General features: G+C 43.3%; 1 long non-coding RNA gene across 1 annotated transcript; it reads right to left on the bottom strand.

Moving 5' to 3' along the window:
- Nucleotides 1-5,538: 5,538 nt before the first annotated feature.
- LOC121139006 lies at nt 5,539-12,075 on the bottom strand. The gene is made up of 3 exons (XR_005875879.1): nt 12,012-12,075; nt 7,167-7,346; nt 5,539-6,063 (listed from the first exon to the last, which is right to left on the bottom strand). It is a non-coding gene; the product is annotated as an uncharacterized LOC121139006 (long non-coding RNA).
- Nucleotides 12,076-13,439: the final 1,364 nt, after the last annotated feature.

The raw sequence follows: 13,439 nt of genomic DNA, 5'->3' as shown, positions 1-13,439 counted from the left end.
GAGCCACAAGATGGAAGAAGAAAATGCACTCTGACAAGTTGGTCTCTGATATTTACAGGTGCATGCATACACGCATCCACTCATCCAACCCCCCATATATATATATATATATATATATATGGATTCTTACATGTACATTTATGTGTTTGTAACAATCTTGTATGACCTTGGATTGAATCTTTACCAAATTGTTTTTATTTCTATGAGGAAGATACCTATAGTCACCTCACAGAGATGCTATGAGGATTAAATAATAGTGCAATGCAATATTTAAGACTGAAAACTATAACTCGTGGTGATTATCACTTGTTACAGTGAATCACTGTGCGTGATGCATGAGGCAGATAAAATAGATATGGAAGGAGAAGAAGTAACCACAGATTCATCATGGAGGAAATAAAAGGTAGTGGATGGCACAGTTTAGCAAGAGGACGCGTTAGCAGCCCCATGCTTTCTCTAATGGTAACTCGAAATCGTTCATGGTCTCAGCTGAACGGCGAGAAGTAGTTGGGGGCAGGAGGAAAGCACAGATCATTGCCACAGCCTTTCCAAAGTTTTGAACGTCAGATAGCGAACCTTTCCTGTACAGACCGGGTAGTGACCATCAATTTCCCCTCCCATCACTCCTCCCAGTCCTTCCCACACACCTCCTCTCTCTCTCCCACAAATCAACTCCTCCTCTGTTTCCCTTCAAAGGAAAAAGAGCAAGCCTCACAGGTTATCCACTGAACATGACGTCACAGGACCCTCTTATAAGGACTAGGGGAGGCAACCCAGTAGGAGAAAAAGTGTCCTAAGAGCAGCAGGCAAAAGAGTCAAAGCTGTCTCCCACTCCCATCATTGTGAGTTCCACAATAACACCAAGCAGCACAAATATAAAATATAAGCAGAGGACCTAGCTCAGAATAAAAGATCTGGTTCTCTCAGATGACTCTTTCCTCCCGTAGCACATCCATCTCCATCATGTGTATAAATCATGTCTGTCCTTTCTCACAGTGCAGAAAAATTCTGGAAGTACCTCTTTGTCCCTTGTCTCTTACTCAGGGGCCTCACAACACCTGTCAGCATCCATAAAACTGTCAGGCTCACTTCTTAGCTTGAGTGGGCAAAAAGTCACAAAGCTTCCAAACTTTCTAAAAACATTCTTGACAGTTTAACACACACACACACACACACACACACACACACACACTTTATTTTACCATGTCATCTTCTCTCATCCTTCTTCCCTCTCCCCTTGAAGCCCTCATCTTCCAAACAGGAACCCTTCCTACATTCATGGCTTTCTTGGTATGAGGTATTTATTTATTTATCTATGGTTTTTCGAGACAGGGTTTCTCTGTGGCTTTGGAGGCTGTCCTGGAACTAGCTCTTATAGACCAGGCTGGTCTTGAACTCATAGAGATCCACCTGCCTCTGCCTCCAGAGTGCTGGGATTAAAGATGTGCACCACCACTGCCAGCTTGGTACGAGTTTTAACAGGATTTCTTGCATGAACATGGGTGAGGAAGATATTAACTGTAGCATAGGCAACTTATCTATAGCTACAACAATCAAGAAAATGACAACACTATCCTCAGCAGCTATCAATACTAATAGTCTCCCAATCCTTGATGGGATGTTGACAGCCCCCTCTTGTGCAGGTAAACACAGCTGCAGAGAATTCATGAATGTAACAGCCATGTCATATCCAGAAGTCGTCCTTTTGCAGCAAATCTATTTTCTAGCCATTCTTTCGGTCCCCTCCTCCTGAGTCTTGGAAGAGGTGATATAGATGCTCTATTTAGGGCTGAGCATTTCACTGTCACTGTCTCTCTACTTTGATCAAATACAGGTGTCTACATTAATGGCTGCCTGCTGTAATAAGAAGTTTCTTTGATGAAGGCTGAGAGCTGAATTAATCTGTGGGTGTAAACATGGGAATTTAAAAGGTTGCTTGACAGTGAAAAAAGTGAAGACTGAGAATGAGAAAACATTTTCTTTAAACTCACCTGAGAAGAGGCTGGGAGACGGCTTAATGATTAAGACCTCTTGCTGTTCACGCATAGGACCTGTGTTCCATTCCCAACATCTACGTGGCGGCTTACAACCATCCTTTATTCTCATTTCAGTTCCAGGGGGTTTGAACCCTTCTTCTGACCTCTGCCAGCACCAGGAACACACGTGGTACACATACATACATGCAGGTGGAACATTCATACACGTAAAATAAGGTAAACAAATCTTTGGGAGTTACCTGAAAAAAATGTAAGCTAAAAAAATGTAAAAGAAATAGGTAAGTTAACCTAGATTCAAACCCACTGCATATTTACATACCAAGACATAGATACATAAAAGTTTCACATATCAGCTAAAAATAACTAAGATAAATAAACATAAACATGTCACAGAGTCTTTCAAGAGCCATGTACCCTAAAGCCAGACAGGGAGTGGTAAGGGCTGTATTAGTAACATTTCTCACTGCTGTGGCCCAGTACACGACAAGATGCAATTTAAGGGACCTGGGGGAGAGGTAACCTCAGTAGGGGAATTGCCTTCATCAGATTGACCTGTAGGGAAGTCTGCGAGGCATTTTCTTGATTAATGGTTACTACAAGAGGACCCAGCTCACTGTACATGGCGCCATCCCTAGGCAGGTGGTTCTGGGTGGTGTAAGAAAGCAGGCTGAACAAGCCACCATGGCGATGGAGCCAGTAAGCAGAACTCCTCTGGGATCTCTCCTTCAGTTCCTGCTGCCAGGTTCCTGCTTTTAGGTACTTCTCTGGTGTCTCTCAGTGATGGGATGTGACCTGGAAGTGGTAAGATAGAATAAACCTTTTTCCTTGCCTTGAGCTGCTTTTGATCATGTGATCACCACAGCAACAAGGAGTGACTAACACAGTAGGGAAGGGTTTCCCTTTCCTCACTTGAAGGATATGGTCCCTATCAGGGAAGACACAGCAGGACTTGTGGAAGCAAGAGCATGTATCTGGGGCCACTCCCATGTCAGTAGACCAGGAAGCAAGAGAGGTGGATGCTGGCACTCAGCTTGATTTCTCCTCCGTCTTTCTTTCTATCCAAGCCCCCTGTCCAGATGATGGGTCACCTACATTCAAGATGGGACCTTCCCCATCAGCTAGTCCTATCAAAACAACCCTCTACTACAGAGATGTAGTAATTAAAACAGCTTGGTATTGGCACAAAAACAGACAGGCAGACCAACGGAATTGAATTGAAGACCCTGATATTAACCCACACACCTATGAACACTTGATCTTTGACAAAGAAGTGAAAACTATAAAATGGAAAAAAGGAAGCATCTTCAACAAATGGTGCTGGCATAACTGGATGCTGGCATGTAGAAGACTGCAGATAGATCCATGTCTATCGCCATGCACAAAAGTTAAGTCCAACTGGATCAAAGACCTCAACATAAATCCAGCCACAATGAACCTCACAGAAGAGAAAGTAGGAAGCACCCTTGAAAGAATTGGTACAGGAGACAGCTTCCTGAACATAACACCAGTAGCACAGACACTGAGGTCATTAATAAATGGAACCTCCTGAGACTGACAAGCTTCTGTAAGTTAAAGGACACAGTCAACATGACAAAGCGGCAGCCCACAGAATGGGAAAAGATATTCACTAGCCCCACATCTGACAGAGGGCTGATCTCCAAAATTTACAAAGAACTCAAGAAGCAAGTCTCCAAAGCACCAAAGACTCGAGTTAAAAAGTGGGGTCAAAACTAAATAGAGAATTGTCACTAGAGGAGTCTAAAATGGCTGAGAGCATCCTTAGCCATCAAGGAAACAACTCTGAGATACCATCTCACTCCTGTCAGAATGGCTGAAATCAAAAACGCCAATGACAGTTTATGCTGGAGAGGATGTAGAGAAAGGGGAACACTCCTCCACTGCTGGTGGGAGTGCCAACTCATACAACCATTTTGGAAATCAGTATGGAGATTCCTCAGGAAAATGGAATTCAGTCTCCCAAAAAACCCCACAATTCCACTCTTAGGCATATACCCAAAAGATGCACATTCATACAATAAGGACATCTGTGAACTATGTTCATAGCAGCATTATTTATAAGAGCCAGAACCTTGAAGCCCCTCAACTGACGACTGGATAGAGAAAATGTGGTGCATTTACAAAATGGAGTACTGCTCAGAAGAAAAAAACAACAAAATCTTGAAATTCGCACTAGAAGAAACCATCCTGAATGAGGTAACCCAGTCACAAAAAGACAAACATGGTATGTAGTCACTCATATATGGATTTTAGACATGGATCAGGATAGTGCCAGCATACAGCCTCACTGCCAGAGAGTCTGGGAAACAGAAGGGACCATAAGAGAGATATGCATGGTACCTGGAGAAGGGGAATGGGAGGAAATCTCCTGAGGGGATTGCGAACATGGGGTGAGGAGAGGGGAGAGGAAGCTGGGAGAAAGAGATGGGAAGAAGAGGAAGGGAGAGTCGGACATGGGGGAGCAGGAAGGTTGAATCAAGGGCCACTGTAGGTTTGAGAAGAGATCTGGTACTAAGGAGATTTTTCAGAAATCTAAAAGGATGACACCAACTGGCCAACTAACCAATAGTGGAGAGGCTACCTTAAATGCCGTCCCCTGATAATGAGAATGATGATTACCTTATATGCCATCCTAGAGCCTTCATCCAGTAGCTGATGAAAGCAGAGGCAGCTAAACACTGAACTGAATTCCTGGAATCCAGTTTCAGAGAGGTAGGAGTGATGAGCAAAGGAGTCAAGACCTGGTGGTAAAACTCACAGAGGCAGCTGACCTGAACAAGGTGGAGCTCATGGACCCAAGACTGGTGACTGAGAGGCCGCCATGTGACTGATCCAGACCCCCTGAACGTGGGTGTCAGTGAGGAGACCTTGGCAATCTATGGAACCTTGGATAGTAGTCCAGTATTTTGCCCTGGCATACAAATGGACTTTGGAAGCCCATTCCACGTGGAGGGATGCTGTCTCAACCTGGACACATGGGGGAGGGCCTAGGCCCTGCTCAGGATGATATGATAGACTTTGAAGATTCCCCATGGAGGGCCTTACCCTCCCAGGGAGCAGAGGGGTGATGGGGTGAGGGGTTGGTGGGGGTTAGGGCTGGGGTTTGAGGAGGGGATATAGAGTAGGGGAGGGTAAGAGATCTGGGATTGACAGGTCAAGCAAGTGACTTATTCAGCCTCCAGGGTGGTTTCAGTTAAATTAGCACAATGTCAATATCCTTCCTCTGTATATTTTGCTCACTAAAATTCTACTCACTATTCAATGGGCTTCTCTGACACCACTCATCACAGAAGTAATCTCTTCTTTGAAACTTGGTAATTTATAGTGCCCACATTAACGTTTTAATACAAAATGGTATATATATGTTCTTTCATGCAGGTAGAGTGGGAAGATTGTGTGAAGATGGAGAGAAGACATTCACCATAGAGAAAGCCTCAGGACTCAACTCTGTGAGCACCAGGCTGAGACTTCCAGCCTCCAGAACAACGAGACATAAACAGTAAGAGAAGAACTCTTCTGTTTATATCAGAGTCTATGAAGCTTGTTATCACAGTTCTGGCAAATTAATGAGGTGTTGAATATTTATCCCTTAAATAAATGAAGTTCTTGAGGAAGCGATGATTTGCCCTAATCTCTATTTTTTCATCCACATATTAACCTGCATTGAAATATTATTTGCATTTATTACATCATATATTCTTTCTGGTACAAGTGATAGAAAACCCAACTCAAACATGATAGACATCTATTGACACGTTAAGAACAGACCTCGCTTCAAGAATGTTTTGGTTCAAGGATTCGGATTCCACCGATTGGCCAGGATCTAACACCTCAGGGTTGCTTAGCTCTGTACCAGATCAACCTTAGACTTAATGTAAGGGCAAGATGGCTGTCAGCAGATTCCTGCTTGTGCATTCTCAGTCGAGAAGAGTGTTCAGGAAGGAAGTATTCCTGAGTATTCTCAGTGCAATTTCCCAAGTCGCACCTCACTGTGTTGACAGCTCACTGCTGATCCAATCTGTGTGAGCAGTGGCTATGGTGTTCAGGTCTGAAAGAAAGCCAGAAATGCAATCAGATATCTGATACCCAAAGACTGAGGGGAGATTTGCCCCACGGGAAAGCGGACCCAGGAAAAGGGAGGTGTGCCCTTGATGCCTCTTGGTTCCTCCGTAGGACTATAAAGTTCTCAAGGATTTTGCAGCCTCAGCTCTTTCTTCAGTGTCATAGTTCTCTGAATATAATAATAGGAACCCCCAAGTGTAATTGAATGAATGGCAGCCTCCATGACGAGTGAGAATATCCCATGCTGCTACCAGGACAAGCATACCTATGGCTTCCTCTGGTCAGAGAGCAGCCTGCAGCCTCATAACCTGGCCTTGCCTGGCAGAGAGAAGTGGTTCTCTTCCCCTCTTACAGGCACACACAGGCAGCCTTGGTGAGATAGTAAATATTGGCTTTGTAATAAGATTCTATCAGGACACAAGATCAAATGAATGGGAAACAACCTGAAAGTACAGTGGTCCTACCCTAAAATTTGCTTCTCTCCGCTTCTGCCTGCAAATGGGAATTCCATCAGGTGGGTTACAGAGCCACCTAGTGGAAAAAGTGCATCTGTGCTCTTAGCGTAAACCGGAGATGTGTGTGAATGGTTCTAACCCCGGCGCAAACAGTGCACCCTCCTCATCAGAGGGTCTAATGCTCTCCCTTGCTTCTCCTTCCTTTCTTCTTCATCTTAGAAACATTACCGAGAGTAGAAATCTGAATTAATGGGTAGTCCACATTGGAATTCCATGTCTACTTTCTTGAGTTTTGGGGAAAGGGGAAATACTAATAAGACAGAGATGGTGAAAAAAACTGATTCTTTGTGTCAGCCCTTCTCTTCCTAAAACTTTGAGATCAGGGTTGTCTGGGAGATTTCAAGGTCTTATTTTACACATCTTGTTCTTAGTTAAGTCGATTTGTTTTATGTAAACATACATGTATCACTCCCTTAACTATGCTAATATACATGCATATGTGTGTACACCTATATGCATGTATCACTTCCTTAATCACAAAAGACATATTTTAAGCAGGAAGGAATGAATATTAGTACATCGGGGAATATTTCTCAAGGTCTTAGATGAGAGTGAAATCATTTGCTTGGCTTACCGTAAGTACCTATGCATACGTACAGATGCACCGGACCCTGACTGTGGCTTAGACAGCAACAGGCCCTCACATGTTCAAATGAGAAATCAACCTGCAGACCTTGCTGTCTTGGACACTTCAATCTGCGGAGACTCTGCTTGTGGCAGTGTGAGCCTGTATCTCCTGCCTTTCAGCTGTTTCCTGCAGTGTTTAGAGAAAATGAAGCCAACGGGTGAGGGCGAGATGGCGTTTTACTTGGCGAGTGGATACTCATGAATCAAAGCACAGTGGCTGCAGTCCCTGGGCTTTTTATTTTAGTGCTCTACATAAATAGTATAAGGATTTTAAACAATACTGTATATAATTCAGCAAAAACCAATTGGTGTTTATTAAGGGGTGGTAATTTGTGGCCTGAAGGGCAGACATTAGCTTCTGAGATAGCAATGGGGAAGAATGCTGCAATTCAGAGGCAATCACTACACCAATTGCTATGAGTGGGATAAGATCACCTCTTTGTCAACACCTCCCCCCCGCGGACCCCCCTCCCGTGAGCTCATTACATTGCCTGGCATAGTGTCAAGGACTACTACATGTTAACTGAATGGTTATTCTGCGCATAATGGCCACGGCCAGTACTGTAAAAGAAGGATCTTGGGAAAGGAAGGAAAGAATGAAGAATTGTGTAGAGTGTGCACATAAAAGGCACAGCAGAGAGGAAATCAGTCACCTTGCAGTCTCAGTCACTGGAATGGATGTGGAGGGGGGCAGGGGAGGGAGAGAGAGGAGGAGAGAGGAGGAGAGAGGGAGGGGGAAGGGAGAAGTAGAGGGAGAAAGATTGGAGGGAGGGAAAGAGAGAACAAGAGAGAGAGACAGAGAGAGGCAGAGACAGAGACAGAGGCAGAAGCAGAGGCCGGTATGGATGGAATACAAGCTTATAGAGCAGCAGAGATGAGGATCTGCTTTGTTTAGACTGAGGTTTAATGGACACTGATGTATACTAAGACAGTTCAAAAGGTGAGAGACGGTAAGGATTTAGGTGTACGGGAGAGCAGGTGTTGGAGATAGATTTGGAATTCTGTAATATGGAGGAGGAATTGAATTTGTAAGACATTGAATGAATTGCCTTGGAGGATAGGATGTAACGACAGAAAACAGAGCACATAAATGTGTTTAGGCGAAGCTGCCCAGACCTGGTGTGTGTGTGTGTGTGTGTGTGTGTGTGTGTGTGTGTGTGTGTGTATGTGTGTGTGTGTGTGTGTGTGTGTGTGTGATGCTTGTGATGATCACCAGGGTTTCCTCACTGCTTGCTGAAATCCATATACAACAATAAGATTCTTACTGTTAGTTGAACTCACATTTGATAGCCTTCTCTGGTTGCTAGTGAAACTCGTATTTGCTAAAACCTGGATGAAATTACTGGGGATTGGCTGCTGCTGTTTTCTTACAGTGTGGGAGACAGAGGTCAAGGCCTGAAAGATGCTAGCCACTGCTCTCCATCCCACTAAGGTACACCCACAGCATTTTGCATGAAGACTATATAAAGCTGTTCACGCATGAAGAGGAAAACCCATCTGAGAGAACCCAGAGGAATAAAACATTTTCATTTCTCCGTCCCATTATATTAAAAAGTTCTCAGCAGATATTAAGATACAATTAAAAAGCTTATAGCTGAAGTTCGATCTCAGTCTCAGTCATAGGTATATACAGGTGGTTCTCAAACTGTGTGTCGTGACCCCTTGGCAATCTGTCTCCAGAAACATTTATGTTACAATACACAACAGTAGCTAAATTACACTTAGGAAGTGGGAATGAAATAATTGTTTAGTTGGGGCACACCTCATCATGAACTGTTTCAAAGGGTCAAAGTGCTGGGAAGGTTGAGAACCACTGCTGTACACTTTTCCCTTTCCACTTTTGCTTGTGTGTTTATTTTGTGTGACGATGTTTAAACCTGTGCATCAAATTCTGACAAAGAAAGCCAGCCACTAAAGGACAATCAAAAGGTAAGTCCAGCCCATTTCTACCCACTCTACTGGGACTCAGTAGAAGAGAAAATCAAAGAGAGCTACCCAGACCAGCAACTGAGAGCCCTGAGAATGGCAAATGGGCATATGATGAAGGAACCCATGGCACACAGGGAATAGCTTCAGCCATGTTTCCAGCATGGGAGGATTGTAACTTTGGCAATAAATAATTGTTTTTCAGTGCACTGCCTTGAAACCATCCTCTCATTGCACATTAAGAAAACAATGCCTTTCCCAATAGAAAGACACATCTAGAAATAGGAGACTATCTGGACAGAGAGAGCAGAGCAGCCAAGGGAAGGTCCTGCCCTGAGGAATGATTCATCCAATGGCTAGCTGGAGGACTTGCTGAAGTAAACACACAGAACTTTTCCTGGTGGAAGAAGAAAACAGTCCCTCTGACAAGACTGTGTATGTGTTTATCTCTGTGTGTCAGACTGTGTCTGTGTTTTCTGTGCATGTATCTGCTTGTTTGTGTGTGAGCCTATGTGTATCTGTGCCTGTGTGTGTGTTTTGTGGGAGTCTGTGCTTGTGAGTCTGTATATATCTACGTGTGTTTGTGTGTGAGTCTAGGATTGTGTGTCTGTGCTTATCAGTGTGTGTGTACCTGTGTGTATTTGTGTGTGAATCTGTTTGTGTGTGGCTCTGTGTGTGTGTCAGCGTGGGTGTCTCTGTATGTCAGTATGCCTGTGTGTGTGTGTTACTGTCATCCGTTGGATAGGTAAATGGAAACAACTGACTATTCCATGATGCTCCAAATTTCATGAAAACAATGGCTCATGAAGCAGATATTGCACGGAAGCAGGACCCAGGTGCTTCCTTTCTGAAGGAAACACCCAACACCACCAAACAACACTGAAGCCAGTGTAAACCATGGGGACACATTAACAGAAAAGACTGGTGATTCTCAAAACAAATTAAATTCTTAAAGTCTTATGGCATTGTCACTTCAGCTCCTGGCACTATGAAAAGGAGGAGAAATTAAAAAGCAATCATTTCATTTACTGCATTTGTGTTGAGTTTAGCCAACTACTGCAATAATATCATTTGGCGTGTTCCCCTGTAATTATCCTGTAACTGCACAAAGTAAACAAATTAGAACTATTTATAGCCCAGAACACTCAAGTGGAAATGAGATATTGCCCAAGTACAATTAAAATAAATATAGGCTTCATATTTAATGCAGGCCTTCAAAGTATGTGTCGGAACTTCTAACCCCTCATGCTGTTCTTCTGCTCTTTTAATCTTTACAAAGCAAAGACAATCCCAACAGTGAATCCAATTGAACTCGCTGTCTCATGTGCTTACCAAGTTGCTCAGCCAGGCATTCATTTTTATTCAAGCCGACTGTACAAACCTAACAAGGACATGTTAACTAATATGCAAATGCACAAAATAGTTTAAAAAAAAGAAGTCTCTGCTGTGAGGTGCACTCAAGGGACTTTATGAACCAGTTGAAAGGAATATCATGGTCCAGATTGATAATTTTAAACTTGAATGTGTGTGTGTGTGTGTGTTGGTCAGTGGACAGTCTCTGGAGGCTGGTCAGTCCTTGCCTTTCCACCCTGGTGCTGGCTGACCAATTCCAGAGATTCTCCTGCCTCTGCCTCCCATCTAGGGGCTTGCAGGGATTATGGGCATCTCTGCTATTGTATGCAGCTTTTATGTAGATCATGAGATTTGACCATCATTTTTATCCACTGATCCACCAGCTCAGATTGATACTTAAAAAGAATGTTTTAAGATTTACTTTTAATATTTGTTTTTAATTATATATATATATGTGTGTGTGTGTGTGTGTGTGTGTGTGTGTGTGTGTGTACATTCAGGTATAGGTGTCTCCAGAGGCCTGTGGTATAGGCTCCCCTGGACCCAATCTAGGGTTACAGAAGGTATGTGCCAACTCAGGCCATCTGCAAGAGCAGCATGCTCTCCAGCCCCAACAGGGTTTCCTTTACTGCCATAGATTCCCCTAAGCCCAGATATTAATTTATATGTAAACAAAAGGAAATGCACATCTGGTACAAGAGTAGAAAATTTTGTAGCAAAGTAACATTTAAAAGACGTAACTCCTCTGGACTGGATAGATGGCTCAATGATTAAGAACATTGGCTGCTCTTCCAGAGGACACAGATCCAATTTTCAACACCCACATGGAAGCTCACAATTGCCTGTAACTCCCATCTCAGTGGATCTAAGTCCTTCTTCTGACCTCCATAAGTACTGTACATACATGGTGCACATACATGTAGACACAAAACTGTCATGCATGTGAAATAAAAATAAAGAGAAAAATATCATCTCTTTTAGCAAAACTAAATGTTGTACTGTCTAAGTACAATGAACTAAAACGTGATCCACAGCACTATATATTCTCAATTGTAAAGGGAAAAATTGACCCAGGCCCCTTGGGGTATCGCTGCTCACTGGCTGATGCTCTGCATCCACCATGATACTTCTCCATGCTGTGAGTTCACAGGGTATCAAATGAACTTCCCGGCATTCTTTTATCCATGAAATCCCAAGGCCCCATGGAGCAGGTGCTGGGCTAATCCTTTTCACACAGATGGGTAAAGGAAGGCCAAGGGGAAGAAACAGCCTCAAGATCCCAGTGGGGAAACTGGGTTTTAAGATCTTTATTTTCTCTTGACAAAGAAGAATTCCCAACATACTGTAACGTGAGCTTTCTGGTCCAGTCGGCTAGGTTCTGCCACCCTTCTCTGCCCCCAAAGAAACATGCAGCTGCTATATTAATTATGGAACTGTTGGCCTTTGACTAAGGTTTCTTATTCTTAATCATTAACCAATTTCTATAAATTCAAGTATCTCCTTGTGGTCTTACCTTATTGGAGAAAGGTCCAAGGACTTCTTACTCCTCTGGTGACCTACATCTCAATTGTTCAGCATCTCGGCAGAGAAGAGAGAAGAAAGCGATTTCCTGTTTGTCCCTGATTATATACTAATTCTGTCCAGCTATGTCACTTCCTGCCTGTCTGTACAGACCTCCAGACCTCTATGGTTAGCTAGTGGCAGTTTCCTGGGATCACATGACAACTCCTCTCTCTTGCACTTCCCAGAATCCTCCTTGTCTCCTAGTCCCACCTATCATCTTGTCAGGCCAATCAGGGTTTTATTAATCAACAATAAGACATATATACAGAATGACATCCCCTATCAACATACAGAGCTGAGTAGCATCCCAAGGATATCTAGTCCAGCCTGCTCATTGTTAAGGAAACCCAACATCTGCACAGAGCAGAGGCCATCCCTCTGCTTCAGTGTGTTTGCTTTGGGCTCTGCCTTCTCCCAGACCACAGGTCACCATGGCCCACTGAGGAGTGCAGAGCGTGATTATCATCTACAGACAGCACCTTCCTGTGTGGCTCCCTCTGCAGATCCTCAAGAGCATTTCACAGATATGATTCTTGATCCTCTGGTCAGTGAAAAGGACATCTTTTTCTCACCATTTAACAAGAAGCACAAAACATTCTTCATTCAGAGCCACGTGATGCATCAGAGTCAGAGCCAAGGATTCTGCAGCCTGCAAAAGCAGCGAGCACACCTGCTTTGCTTTCTCAAAGGGAAAGCAACACTGCTGCTAGGCCCAGAGGGATTTCCCTTGATCGCATTAAAATAACATTGCTCCAGGCATTGTAGAACAACATCAGGTAAGGACAAGGCCCATGATGTCCTGAGATCTAATACATTACACAGAGGGAGAATTGTTCACTTAACCCAGAACTAGAGCAAAATTTATGAATCCAACCCTCCCAGAGATAGCTATTTTTCTGATTTGTGTGTTAAAACAAAGAAAGAAACCACAGGGAAGATGATCTAAAATTGTATTTCATTTATCAGGTAAATACAATATACATATGTTTTCTAGCTTGCATTAAGGGTTGGAGATTGATTATATGACAGTGTGAACCCTGTTCAAATGTTGTCATGTCTTTGGAATTTCTGGATTATTCTCTGTACTCATCATGAGTTGTGTCACCACAGAGCAAACACATCAGATCTCAAATGACCTGCAGGGATAGCAGCACTGACTTCCCTGGCTTGCTGTTATCTCTTTTAAAAACATTTATTTTTTGACAGTTTCATTCATTTATCTAATGACTTTTAGTCATTTAATGCTCCCCCAATTTGTCTTCCTCTCCAACTAGAGTCCTTTTCTCAACAAGTCCTCACCCTACTTTCCTGCCTTTCTGATGAGAGTTGAGAGAAGCATTAATCTGTGGATATAAGAATGCATCATTAGTTAATCCTA

This window comes from Mesocricetus auratus, unplaced genomic scaffold (genome assembly GCF_017639785.1).
Source record: "Mesocricetus auratus isolate SY011 unplaced genomic scaffold, BCM_Maur_2.0 Super-Scaffold_6730, whole genome shotgun sequence".
In the NCBI taxonomy this organism is placed as follows: domain Eukaryota; kingdom Metazoa; phylum Chordata; class Mammalia; order Rodentia; family Cricetidae; genus Mesocricetus; species Mesocricetus auratus.
Note: the sequence above shows the minus strand (reverse complement) of the source record. Positions and strands in the feature narration are given on the sequence as shown.